Source organism: Vidua chalybeata, chromosome 1 (genome assembly GCF_026979565.1).
Source record: "Vidua chalybeata isolate OUT-0048 chromosome 1, bVidCha1 merged haplotype, whole genome shotgun sequence".
Lineage (NCBI taxonomy): Eukaryota > Metazoa > Chordata > Aves > Passeriformes > Viduidae > Vidua > Vidua chalybeata.
In genome coordinates this window covers 122,750,285-122,762,913 of record NC_071530.1, presented here as the reverse complement: position 1 = coordinate 122,762,913, position 12,629 = coordinate 122,750,285, and positions in this window count along the sequence as shown.

Genomic DNA, 12,629 nt, shown 5'->3' with positions numbered 1-12,629 from the left:
CTACATACTGCATTAGTAGCAAATACAATTCTTCTCTGATACTCTATATGTCTCGTCTACCTCAAAACAAACAATTTAAATAATTAAAGAAAAAAGATAGAAACTCAATTTACCTGTATGGCATACATTTTAGATGTCCTCATTTGATGTGTTTTACCTAATTTACTTTAACAACAAACCAAGATCCTAGGAAAAACAAAGATTTTTGCACATAGTGCTCTGTAAACCTGAATGCTTCTAATGTACTAGATATGATTTCTGAACTGAAGAGAATTTTCTGAGTGTCATTACTGTGTCTGCCTTCTCAGCAATCATAGAGGCTCACATCTATCATTTCCTTTGTTCAGTGAGAGACAGACTTCTTGCTATGAGAAAAAAAAATAAAGGGAAAGACTGGAAATATTTACTGTGATGCAGTGAAAAAAAAACCCCTAAAGATCCAGTCAAAATACTCCCTGTAATTTATATTTTAGAGAGTTACATATAAATTGGTACTTATATATACATGTTTATGAATTATACTGATGAAATTAATATTTTATATGTTTAAGGTATCCACTGTTAAAACAATTTTGTAATATAATCTATTATGTGCTTTTTATCTATAGTTTTAAATCTATGCACTTTTAAAATAATCACTTGATGAAGTATATGAGATGACAGCAAAATAGCACAATCCTGTGTTTTCATTTACACTCATCCCTTTCTAGAGTTATTCAAATTAATAATCTTAAATGGTATGCATATTAATTGTTTTTCAGACCCTTTTAGTTATGCTTTTAGTGTATTTCTGATTTTTTAAAATCAGATTTTCTCTGGAATCAGCCAATTTTTTTTAAATATGTTATCATATTAGGGCAAAAGGCATCTACATTCTTCAAAAGAAACATTCAATTAGAAAATTTGACTTAAAGATTTTTTGTCCTAACGGGAAATTTTGTAATAAACTGGCATTGGGGGGAAACGCTGCAGTTTTATTTTTCTAATGCATTTGCCAGCACTTGTGACAGTTGTTTGCAATTCTTTGTTGCACTTATTGGGCAGCAATGCCATTCTCAGGTGTCACACTGCAGGGAAGTGAGTTGCTCACATGCAGACATGACCCTTCTCAGCCCTAAGCTGAAGCAGATAACATATATTAGTGTTTGATTTTGAGAAAAAAAAAGGGGTTTTATCTTCCTGGAGCATCTTCAGTGGGATTGACTAGCACCCTGGGAATCCTCAACTGAATTTTTCACTTTCTAGATACCTGTATATGCTCCTTCTTCCCGCATATGCTTTACTTATTTGGCTGGGTGCACACTCATAAACAGAGACTACCTTTGGCCACTGGTTGCACTGACGATGCAGCCCACCCTGGGATTTCAGATCGACTGACCATTAATGTTTTAGCACAAGAGATGGAGATTGTTTTCACCTTCCTAAATCTCTGCAGCAAGAAAGGATTAGGCAAACTAAAGTATTACACTGCGTATTACTCTAGGAGTCTCTTCAGAATCATGCTAAAATTATTCAGAAATATTCTCAAAAAGTAAAGGAGTAACTTTGTTTTACAACTTGTGTAACTGCAACTTAAAAGATGAAGGAAGGGAAGTGCCAAATTATTTACACAAAAGTATACAAAATACTAATTACGTAAAGGTACAATCTTATTGATGGACACTTGTATCTATGCTTTAACAAGTTTTATGAAGAATTATATAAAATGGGGGCACATTTGTCCTGATTTTTTTCCTGAAATTTTACTGTTCCTCTGGTGTCAGTGTCAGCTGCTAATTATGCCTTTTCCTCTTTGAAATACTAAATATCTCCAGGTCATTTTTTGAAATACAGTTCTCCTTGTCCCTCAACTACATGCTACATGGGTAGAATAACCGTTGACATCCCCTGTCACAGCAGACCACATATCATTCCTAAATTATTCTTTCTCAGGCTTTTTTTTTCAGTTAAAATCTCTACTGTGACACAGGTGAAAAACCACAGCTACTGGTCTATAGGGAAGCCAACCACCTCACTTTTTTTTTTTTAAATACTAATAAAATACAGGAATGAAGGGAACTTTCCCTCCCTCATTGTATAAAAGTTATGAATTAAGAACTTTTTTAACACATTCCCCCTTCTTTTCAGTTCCTCATGATCATCTCTCCTTTACTGAAAAAAAGCTAGCATATGACTGAGATGAAGTGGATCAGTTCTGAGTTGCAATAAACCTGTGTGCTGCTGTCTATTCAGCCCTGTGAATCTTTAAAAGATGCACTGAGACTGGAATGAGATCATCTACCAGAAATTATCTACCTGGAGATTCAATGGTTGCAAAGAGTGGGTGAAAATCTTCATGAATACTTGCTTCAGGAAAAGGAAGTATGGTGAGCATGACTGAAAAGCAGCCATGGCTTTTCAATGTGACATATAGATCCATTACAATTTACAGGAACAGCCACTGGTAGTAGCAGAAATCCAGGCAGATTTAAATAACTAGGCTGCACTAGCAACAACATTTTCAGCCAAGCAAAGGAATTGTCACACAAACTAGCCCTTGTCTTTCTGTTTTTGTTTTCTGCCCTTTTCAGAATTTGCTGCTAAGCTAGAACCCGGCCCTTCCTTCTCCACAGCTGACCTGTGACTTGAACAGTTTAGTGATGGATCAGATAACCCACAATGCAGCTTAACAGTGATCCTGCATCTCACACATTAGTTTTAATGGTGCTATCCACTGCATTCCATTGTCTGGTTTGGCTCAAAAGGTGAAATGAGTCTGCTTTTCTGTAAAAATTAACTGGCAGTGCTCAGTAATTTGATAATTGGTATTCGATAACTGGTATTTTTAAGTTCTATATGGCTCTCAACCTGAAAGCCCAGCCTTGAATGCAGTGCTCAGTAGTGCCACTTGTTTACATGCAGTTTTACATCCCATTCACTTTTGGCTGATTCTTACACTTTAAGTGCATGAGAGAGCAGCAAGAAGGACATGAAGTCAGTGTGTTTTCTGACCCATATAGAGCAGAACTAGATGCTTACAATGCTCTTTTAGGGTGAATACCTGGGGTGGAGCTTTAAGTCTGTCTTCTGATGCCAGACATTATGTTTTATATGCTACTTCATTTCTAGCGCCCTGTTTATGCATCATGATCTGGGTGCAGTACACAGGAGATTCATCTGTCTCTTCCTACTCCTCTGTTCCCCAGCTCTCAGACTTCCTCTTCTCCTCAGCCATCAGGCAATGAAATGCTCTGGCACGGTACTTTGAATATATTATTGCTTCTGGGCTTTTTTTGCTGATTGAAAGGAGTTGTACAGTAAAAAGGTGCAGAGATGTTTGTGTGATAAATGGGAATATATAGACTGGGATGCTTGGCAGGGCTGAAAAAAATACTGTCATGTGCATTCAAGATGGAAGGGAAGGGAAGGGAGGGGAGGGAGACACGAGCTGTTAAAAGTGAGTGGCAGCCACCTACAAACCTAATCCAAATAAAACCCCTCAGAGCAGAGGGACGTACCCCGCCAGTTTGCACCATCACAGAAGGATCAAAGCGAATAGCAGCCCTCGCTCACGCTGTCTGAGCCTCTGCCACAGAGCCCCTCCTCAGTGGGAGCAGGCCCGGGAGGGGCCCGGGTCACCTCGCCGTCCCCTCGGCCCAGCGCCGCGGCTCCGGCTGGGGGTGGGCAGGAGCGACACGCCGCAGCCTCAAAGGCTGGAGCAGCCAATGCACTTCTGCAAGGCCGACACAGAGCTCCAGGAGCCACCGAGGCTGCCTGAGGCACTGTGCCTCCCGGAGCTCAGGCCGAGCGGCGCGGCTCTGCATCCCAATGCTCGCCCGCCGCCGTGATACACGACCCAGCCCGAGTGAGGGAAGGAGCCTGCTTGCCGTGTTATTATGCATCCTCTTTAGGACTCCAGGGGAGGCACGGCGTTCAGTTGTACTTCTACTGGATGAAAACTGAAAATATCTGTAAATGATTAAAATGGTAGGAGAGAAACAATCATAAATATTCATCATCTATCACTGCTGATTTATTTTCCTAATGCTGTTGTTACTCATAGGACCAGATCTGCCTTGTTTTGCCTTCAGTAGCACATGTACAGCACACGAGAATTTGGAAATAATTATGTTTGTATAAATTTAAAACATCACATAGTTAAAGGGAATTACAGGTATGACCTTTGTGAACTGCTGTCAGATTTCTTTATGTTATCTCCAAAATATAACAAACAAAATCACACGGTATTTAGAAGGTTCTGTATTTTTCAAACACACCTTTACAAGTAGTACTAAGGAAATATGATGCTTTAAGAATTAATGCAACAGCTTGACCTGTTCCAGAGAACAGCGTAATTATTATTTTAATGCTATTTCAGCAAGATAGGTATTTCTTTGGGTTTTTTTTTTGTTTTGTTTTTTTTTTTTTTTTTCTTTTTTCAAGTGAAATGAGTTGCATTTATCACTCTTGTATATCCAGCATGATTTCTTGTATTCCAGCATGATCTTAAATTACTTTGCTGGAACTCACAGAGCTTTATTTAAGAGTGAGATGAATAGTGATATATTTGAGGTACCTGAAATTTAAGAGAAAAACAGTGTAATATTGAAAAAACCTGTTGTTCTTCTGGTACTACTTTTTTCTTTAAAAATCTTCTTTAGTTTGCAGTCAAATATTCTTTTCAGGTCTGTTTTGATGTCATATTTTGCAGAGAAACTATTAATCTACAATCTGTATGGCAATAAGTAGGAAACAATTACATTTTTTCATACAACAAACCTCTGTCCTTCTATTTACTATACAAGACAAGTTTTTTGAAACATAAGGGTTGTTCTTATTTTTTTAATAGTTATGTGGCTCAGATCCAGCAAGCAAACCCGTTTTACTGATGGGGTCTCTACTTATCCAGTGTTTCTGTCATCAGCCTGACCTTGCAGCTTTCTACAGTGCCATTATACCCTGGGTGCTGGCTTATTTTCATACAGCAGCCCCCAACTACTTGATCCCACTTCATCTACTTCATGGACACAGACATTTGTTGGGCTTATTAGCTCAGCAGGAGCCTTATCATATTTTGTATCTGAGGCTGTTGGAGATGTCAAGAGATGGAAATGCTGTGTAGCTTTTTATCCTCTCTTCTTGCACTTTCTCTGAGAGCCCAACAGTGCATTTGGATTCAATGCTCTCCTGCCACTAGCTGCTGAGATCTCTTTAAATATGTCTAGCTTTGCCATCTGTACCAATAACACTGCAAAGGCTTAGCCATGATTAGGCTGTCAAGATTTATTAAGTTAAAAAGTATCAAAGTTTCTTGCTGCAACCCCAGACCTTTTAAGAGTCCACCTTCTTTAGAAACCCTTCCCCCTCCTGACTAACACTACAGTCAATGTGCTTTGCTTGACCTTGACCAACATATGCACCCGGGGAACACTAATGAATTTGGGCCAATTCATCTTGGAACTCCAAATTTAATCAAGCTGACATGCCAGGGAAAGCAGACTGTAATTAACTCCTAGCATTTTAGGTAATCTGTAAATTTCATAAACTTAGATCAATCTGTTTCTGTGGTATTAAGCATTTTTTCGTGGATTTGTTTAACAGACTAAAATTGTTAAAATAATACAATAATAACAATTAAAAAGAAAGTGTTGTATCGTAACATTAAATCCCTTTAAAAATTACTATTAGTCCAGCAGAATAGGATGCCACCAAACAATGTATACTTAACAGCCTGCCTAGTAAAACCAAGTGAATCCAGTGTTTTCATTTCTTTTTGAAAATGAGTAATCCACTCATTTCATGATGTGCATGTTATGAAAATGTACAATCAGTGAAAATAAAATAGAAAAAATCCCTTGCTCAGTGTTATCTTTCAATTACTTTAATTTTGATGAAGAAGAGATAGGAGCAGTAAAAAACTAGCCCATAGGGCTCCTGTTTTGTTCTGCTTCATTTTATTATTATTTGTATAATGGTAGCACTTAGAGGTCCTTGCAAGGATCAAGGTCCCACTGTGTGAAATGCTGTATGAATGCAAGTCCTGAGGGGGTGAAAAAAGGGAAAAAAACCCCAAACAAACAGACAAAAAAAAAAAAAAAAACCCAGTAAAATATTGATTAAAATAAAAAAAAAAAAAAAAAAAAGAAGAAAATGAGAAAATAAATAACCACCAACTCACCCACCACCCTAAACCAGACTATTCTGAGACTAATATTTAAATCTCCAGGCTGAAATAGTTCCTCTGACAATTTTTTTTATTATTTTCATATCTGCATGGAGCATCAACAGCACACCTCAACTCCAGTCTCTCCACAGTGGTCCTGCTAGGTAAGGAATTTTGAGGTTGCAACAAATATGACAGAAGGACAAAGTCAGAGCTCAAGCAATCAAATTATTATTTATGGATTTAAAAGGAAAAAGTCCAACTAACAGAGACTAAAACCATCACTACATTTAAAGCACATAATCTCAGAAATTATAAACTTTTGATTTTTTAAATGTAGGAGTTAAGAAAAATATTAAAAGCAGGACCATCCCAAAGACTGAAACATATACATATATATATATACACATATTGTATGGATGTATTTCCTGCAGACCTTGTTAAAGAGAAGCAATCAAATAACATCAGATATTGTTTCAATCAAATAAATTTTTAATTATTTAAGAGCAGAGGCAGAGAAGAGCCAGAGCCATTAATTTAGGTTCCCTTCCTCAAAATGTGTTTCATTAAAATGCCACCTTTAAAATCTTTCTATTGTATTTTAACCTAAAAATTCATGAAGTTTTTTGAGGCAGACAGCAGCACAAAGAACTACAATGAATATCAAGTTCACCTACTCCTGTTGATCTTTTAGTCTTCCTTCTCAAAGAGAAGGATGAACAGCATTTTACTGATGACTAATGAAAATTCTTCACTGTTGCAGTTTGTACATAAATAAATGCTTACACAAATAAATGTACAGGGAGTGACAAAAGGCAGCGTGTTACCTTTTCATGCTTTGGTCACACACCTATGGTCGCTGTGGCTAGAAGGGAGGAATAAGGTCTGTGCTCAAACATAACATGCAACACACACACACACACTGTGTTTACACACATAATAATCATATATAGCAACACATATATTCTATAGGATGAGATTTTTTGCTCTGTTCCAAATGTTGATGCTTTTTTAGATGGACAAATCAGTCATGGAGTATCTTTCATGAAAATTTTTCTCATACTGAAGAAACCACAGCATAACACCATATGATCACAGAAGATTCTTTACTGTCTTGTGGCCAGCACAGTCTTTCATTTCTAAATACACTGGACCAAGGGGAATAAAAACAATTCAAGGCTTCCCTTCTTCACGAGGCTGGAAAAGCTTGGCATGAATTGCTTCTTCTTTCTCTTGGTATATGACTATGCACATGCATGGGTCTCAATTACAAAAACAAATATCTGTTTTCTGTGCAAGCTCAGAGAACTGAGCAATGTATCTTACGTGCCCTCTGTCTATAAAAATGAAAAAAAATCTACTCAGGCCTCTTTCTTAATGTATATAGTATCCAGGACTTTATTTTGAATGATGCAGAAGCACAATTCAAATACTCAAAAAAGGTGGAGTCTCCATAGGCATGGCCAATAATGTGCTATATACTTTCAGAGCTTTAAAAAATGTCTTCACATATGTTGTTATGATTTATTAAGCAAATTCTTGACCCTAATAGCTAGTAAAAGCTAGCAAAGTGCAACTGGCTACTTTAATGACCGGAAACATAAATGCTGGTTCACAGAAAGTAATCTCCCAACCTTCATAATGTGCAATAGATCATTCAGGACACTAAGCACTTGACCAAAATGATCTCACCTGCTGTCAAATACTCTTTAACATCCTTTTCTTGACTGGTCAATGAGAACACTGTGGTGCAAAGATATGGCTTACACCGACATATTGGAGACATCATCATCAGGCTACATGCAGGAGCAGAAAATGCAGATTATTTGGGTGTTGGTGATGGGTGGCATCCAGTGACTGGGTGACAAAATACCCAAGGTGGTGTAGAACCATTTCTAAGCAGACCTCAGCAGATTGTGAGATGGTTGTCAATCTATAGGTTACCTATATGGAGCCCTGCATGGATTAATCTTACTTCTTCTTTTCAGAGATCCCTAGAGATAATTGCAATACCACAATTTTGCTGAACTTTCAACAGCTCCACTGCCTCCATCTTAGCCTCTACAACCAATGTTATCTCCCAAAAGAGGGAGCATATGAGAAAAGTTTAAATTTATGCGAGGATCCAAGGAGCTAAAAGGCCACTCATAGCTGAACAAGACACTTAAAACTTTTAAAACAACCTCCTAAAGGGAAAAGTAAGTTAATGTAAAACACTGAAAGGAGCAATCAGTAATGTTGACTGTACCTTCAACAGAGGATGTGCCCTCACTAGCTGATAATGTAGAACAATCTTGAGGCTGCATTAGATTCATTGATAGTCCTGACTACAGAGATAATTGTGGTAAGAAATGGTTGTGCTCCCACTTCCCCAAGAGACTTTGCCTATTGCTGTCAAAGGAAGATCTGGAAACTGTGATTCATGCTTTTATCATCTCCATGTTCCTAACTTAGGGCTAAGGGCTCCACAGAAGTTTCATCTTGTTCAACACTCAGCAGCCCACCTCTTAAGCAGGAAAACCTGCCAAGAGATCATAATGGAAATCTGCACACTCTAATGGATTTCTGCATTCATTATCCAGATACAAATCAACTTCCTGGTCCTTATATTTAAGGATATTTTAGATACTGGCTTTTAGCCAAGGTCTACCATGCAACTTTTCTTATTGAAAATGCTGAAGTGTATGCAACCTATGTTCAAATGCTCAGAAGTGTTTCATGTATTAGGCTTCTACCCCTGGAAGGAAAATTTAACAGAATCCAAGATTTAGTGTGAATCCAATCACCTCACAAGTAAATCTTCCTGTAATAGTGTGGCTTTAGGAGGAATGACAAGAATTGAAAGAAAAGGAAGGAGTAAAGTGAAAAGAAAAAAATGAGGAAAACATATATATACACCTCCAAAGCCTGTTATGTTAAGTACAGATATTGACAGAAGCTTTTTCTAGACATCCACAATTTACTATTGAGTGTGAGAGTTACAGACATATTACATGTGTTGATTGAATTAGTGACATATAAAACTTTCTGCCCAAGAAGCTTGATCTCTGAGGGTACTCATATGATAAGCTGAAAAGGAACAAAAGGAAAGAGAGAGATGAGTTGGGGTGGAGATAAAACTTATACAGTTTCAAGGAAAGTAGAAAAGTATTTTTGTATTAATACATGCACATACTCAACTCTTTTGGCTACTGAAAGCTGACCTATCAAATGTTTTCTTTAAAACAAGGAAAGAAGGGGAAGAAGAATGAGGAAAAGAAAGTAGAATATCAGATAACAGGAGTTAGAACCTTAATTTAGTATTTTTTGATGTATTTTGTTGCAGCATTACGTCACGTATATTTTGAGCAAGTCTAGGAACCACCTGGTTACAGGATTCATATTGTAGCTAGTTCTAAAAGTGTGTGGTGTATATCTGCTGCTGCAGTAAGAGCTTATTTTGGTCTTTTCAGTAATGTTTAGAGGAAAATGCTGATCAAAGTAAATCCTCATTCCTGGCCCAAATGCCAGCATAAATAATTATTGTGAATCAAAATGATTGCATTATATTTTTAATTTTTCAAGATAATATATTTCCCAGGCACATAGAAGTAAAATTCTAGTGTTAAGAAAAGACAGAGGATGCAACAAGATCCTAAACTAAATTTTTCATCAGGATTAGTGTTCTCTGAATTTGAGGTTTTATTGCTCTAAATTGCTTGTGTTCAAAGTAAAGAACTTTGAGGGCACAAAACCTATTAATTCTATTGCATTATAACAGTATGGTTAGCTTGTCCACTGGCTGGTTTCCTGATGGTCTGCCTAGTTTTATTGTAGCTCCTCCCAGCCCTGTCAGAGCTACTAAGCATGGACACATGCATAAGCAGTGATCTCTAGTCTGAACTGACCATTAAAGATATTCTGTGGTGCAATCTTTACACAAATTAGCAGGCACTTTCTATCTCATCAAGAGATGTGGCTTTCTCCATGCTACTCTACATCTGAGTTTCACAAACACAGAGATTCAGGGATAAGGCTCCAGTGGACTCATAAAATATGTGCTAGTCTGTCATTTCGAACCTGGTTGTTAGTGGGGTGGAGTGCTCCATCTACTTCCTGGCACTAGCTCCAAGACTGCTGACAGATTTATGTGAAGTAGAATGCATACACACTTCTAGCTTCTGCCCAAAATGGTGAAGGTCTTAATTTTTTTTCCCCCTACAGATGGACAATCCAAAAGGTGCAGCTAATACTGTCACATTAAGTGACTCCAATATTGTAAAGCTGAAAACAGGTGAAATGGATAAACATTTTTTTGAAATTCATCCAAATAATAATACAGTTTACTATTACAGTTCATTTGTGTAAGGCAAACAGTAGTCTAGGCTATTAAGGCAGGGAAGAAACCAGAGTATTTTCCTTTAAGACCTTGTAACCTAAACAGCATATAAACAAAGAACCTAGTCTTGGGAGATGCTGAGCTCATACATACTACAGTGATAGGTACAATAAAACAGCCTAGGCTGGATTCCTAGAGCATCCTAATTTACTCTGAGGTGGTGAAAGAAGGTTGGTGTTAAATTCTGTTTGATGCAAGAGATAAGAAAAAACCAAACTCTTAAGAAGAGTTCAGAGAACCAAAACTAAGAATAATTTTGGGCAGGCTTTTAAAGGAGTATAGGATGCTGTTGTTGAAAGGATAAGCAGTGAGTCCTAGATTTTGTTTATTAGGTGTAAACCATGAAGACTGATGGCCCTGTTTTTATGATTTTTCCTGTTTTAGAATCACTTCTTCCACAACATCATGCCAGCTTCACTGAGTTTGAGATTAGCTGGGGCAATAGCTGGTGAGCTAGCCTCAGGTTTGGGTATAAAGGAATGTGTTTCAGGTTCTGCTTTAGGCTCTGCCAGCATTTGCTTGGGGTTGTCTAGATGGAGGTAGATACTAGTAAGCATTAATGTGAATTTATGATAGTCTGACTACAGTGCACAGGCATAGTCTTTAGTAGAAAGTGTAGTGTGTAACACCAAACAATGCATACTAGGAATATCCGTACAAAAAGGTATTTCTTTAGACAGGAATGAAGACTTTCCTTAAAGAGTACTTTCCTTAAAGAACTTTTTATCTGAACAGCATGTAAAGAGAGAGCCCAGTCCTGTGCTGTAGTTAGTGCTCTATTAATTCACTCCCATGCTTACTGCATACTAACTTCTTGTATAGACAAGCAGCATTTGAGCCTTGCAAAACTGTAAATGGTTGAAGTGATCTCATATATCCTTTTTTAATGGGACTTCATGTAGGTAGCATCACCAGCAGCCAAACAGTTTAGCTTTGGAAAGCTCCCTCTTACACAGCTGTTGCTTATAGGTGAAAAAGCAGCTCCTGCAGCCACAGCTGATAACATTCAGAGTATGCCAGTTCTGCCACTACGAATAGAAATAAGAAGACTGGGAGACATCATGGAAATATATTTTGTTCATGACATCTCCTCACTGTCTAAGAGTCCTCCAGATGTTGGGTAATGTCCTCGTCAGTGCACTATTACTCTCAACTCCTAACACTAAGCATCATTTCTTGGTATTTTTCTGTGGGTGCAGCAGCTGTAAAAATGCAAAGGCATGTTAGAGAGACTCCAGAGTAAATGTTTCCTTTGCCTCTTCTAGAGCTGCAGGCCCTCATAAGATAGCACACACTGCAATGCCATTCAGTGGCTTAGAAAAATCTGCCTGGCTCGTAAGACATTGCCAGCTCAGAATTCCTAGGTGTATCTAGTACAAGAGGTGCAAAAATTATATTTCATAATTCACCAAACAGATGAGCAATTTCTGGAATTGAACAGTTCTGTTCAGTTCTTTACTCTTTATAAATTTATGAGTGGGTTTGTGGCCTGTCACTAATAGGTCTCTAAATTAATAAGCTGACGTGCATTGCAACACTCTCTAGGGCAAACTTCCTTCAAGTTTAGATTCTAGTGACCTGCCTTATGTCATGCTGTGGATTCAGTCTAGCAAAGGGTGGAATTTGCAGCCTGCTTTTTGTTCTGTGATAGTTTACAATAAGTCAGCTTCTCAGTCTGTGTCATCAGTTAATATTAAAACCAGAAAAAATAATAATCACTGTCTTCTAGCACTGAACAAGAAGATTAATATCTCCTTTTAATGGGATTTTTGAACGATGGCAGGAGAGAATGAAGATCTTTTTCTTTACAGAGTCTTTTAAAGAAGAGTGAAGGTACCACCATTTCATTATGTGCAAGCCATGGTTTAAGTCTAATCTCCATCACTGCAGAAAGTCGGGAATCTTGAGCTTCCATGTGTGCATACAGAGCTGTGTACCTGCTCACCACCTCTGGTACTGTCAACCTGTCTGTGCTCCAGCAGAGGGATAGGAGGTTATGTTTGCTGTGGCACAGCTGGGACCAAAGGATTGTACTCTGGCTGCCCAGAGATTGCAATGTTCTAGGCATGAGAGGCAGAAGCATATCCCGCACTAAGGGGCTAGGCCAAG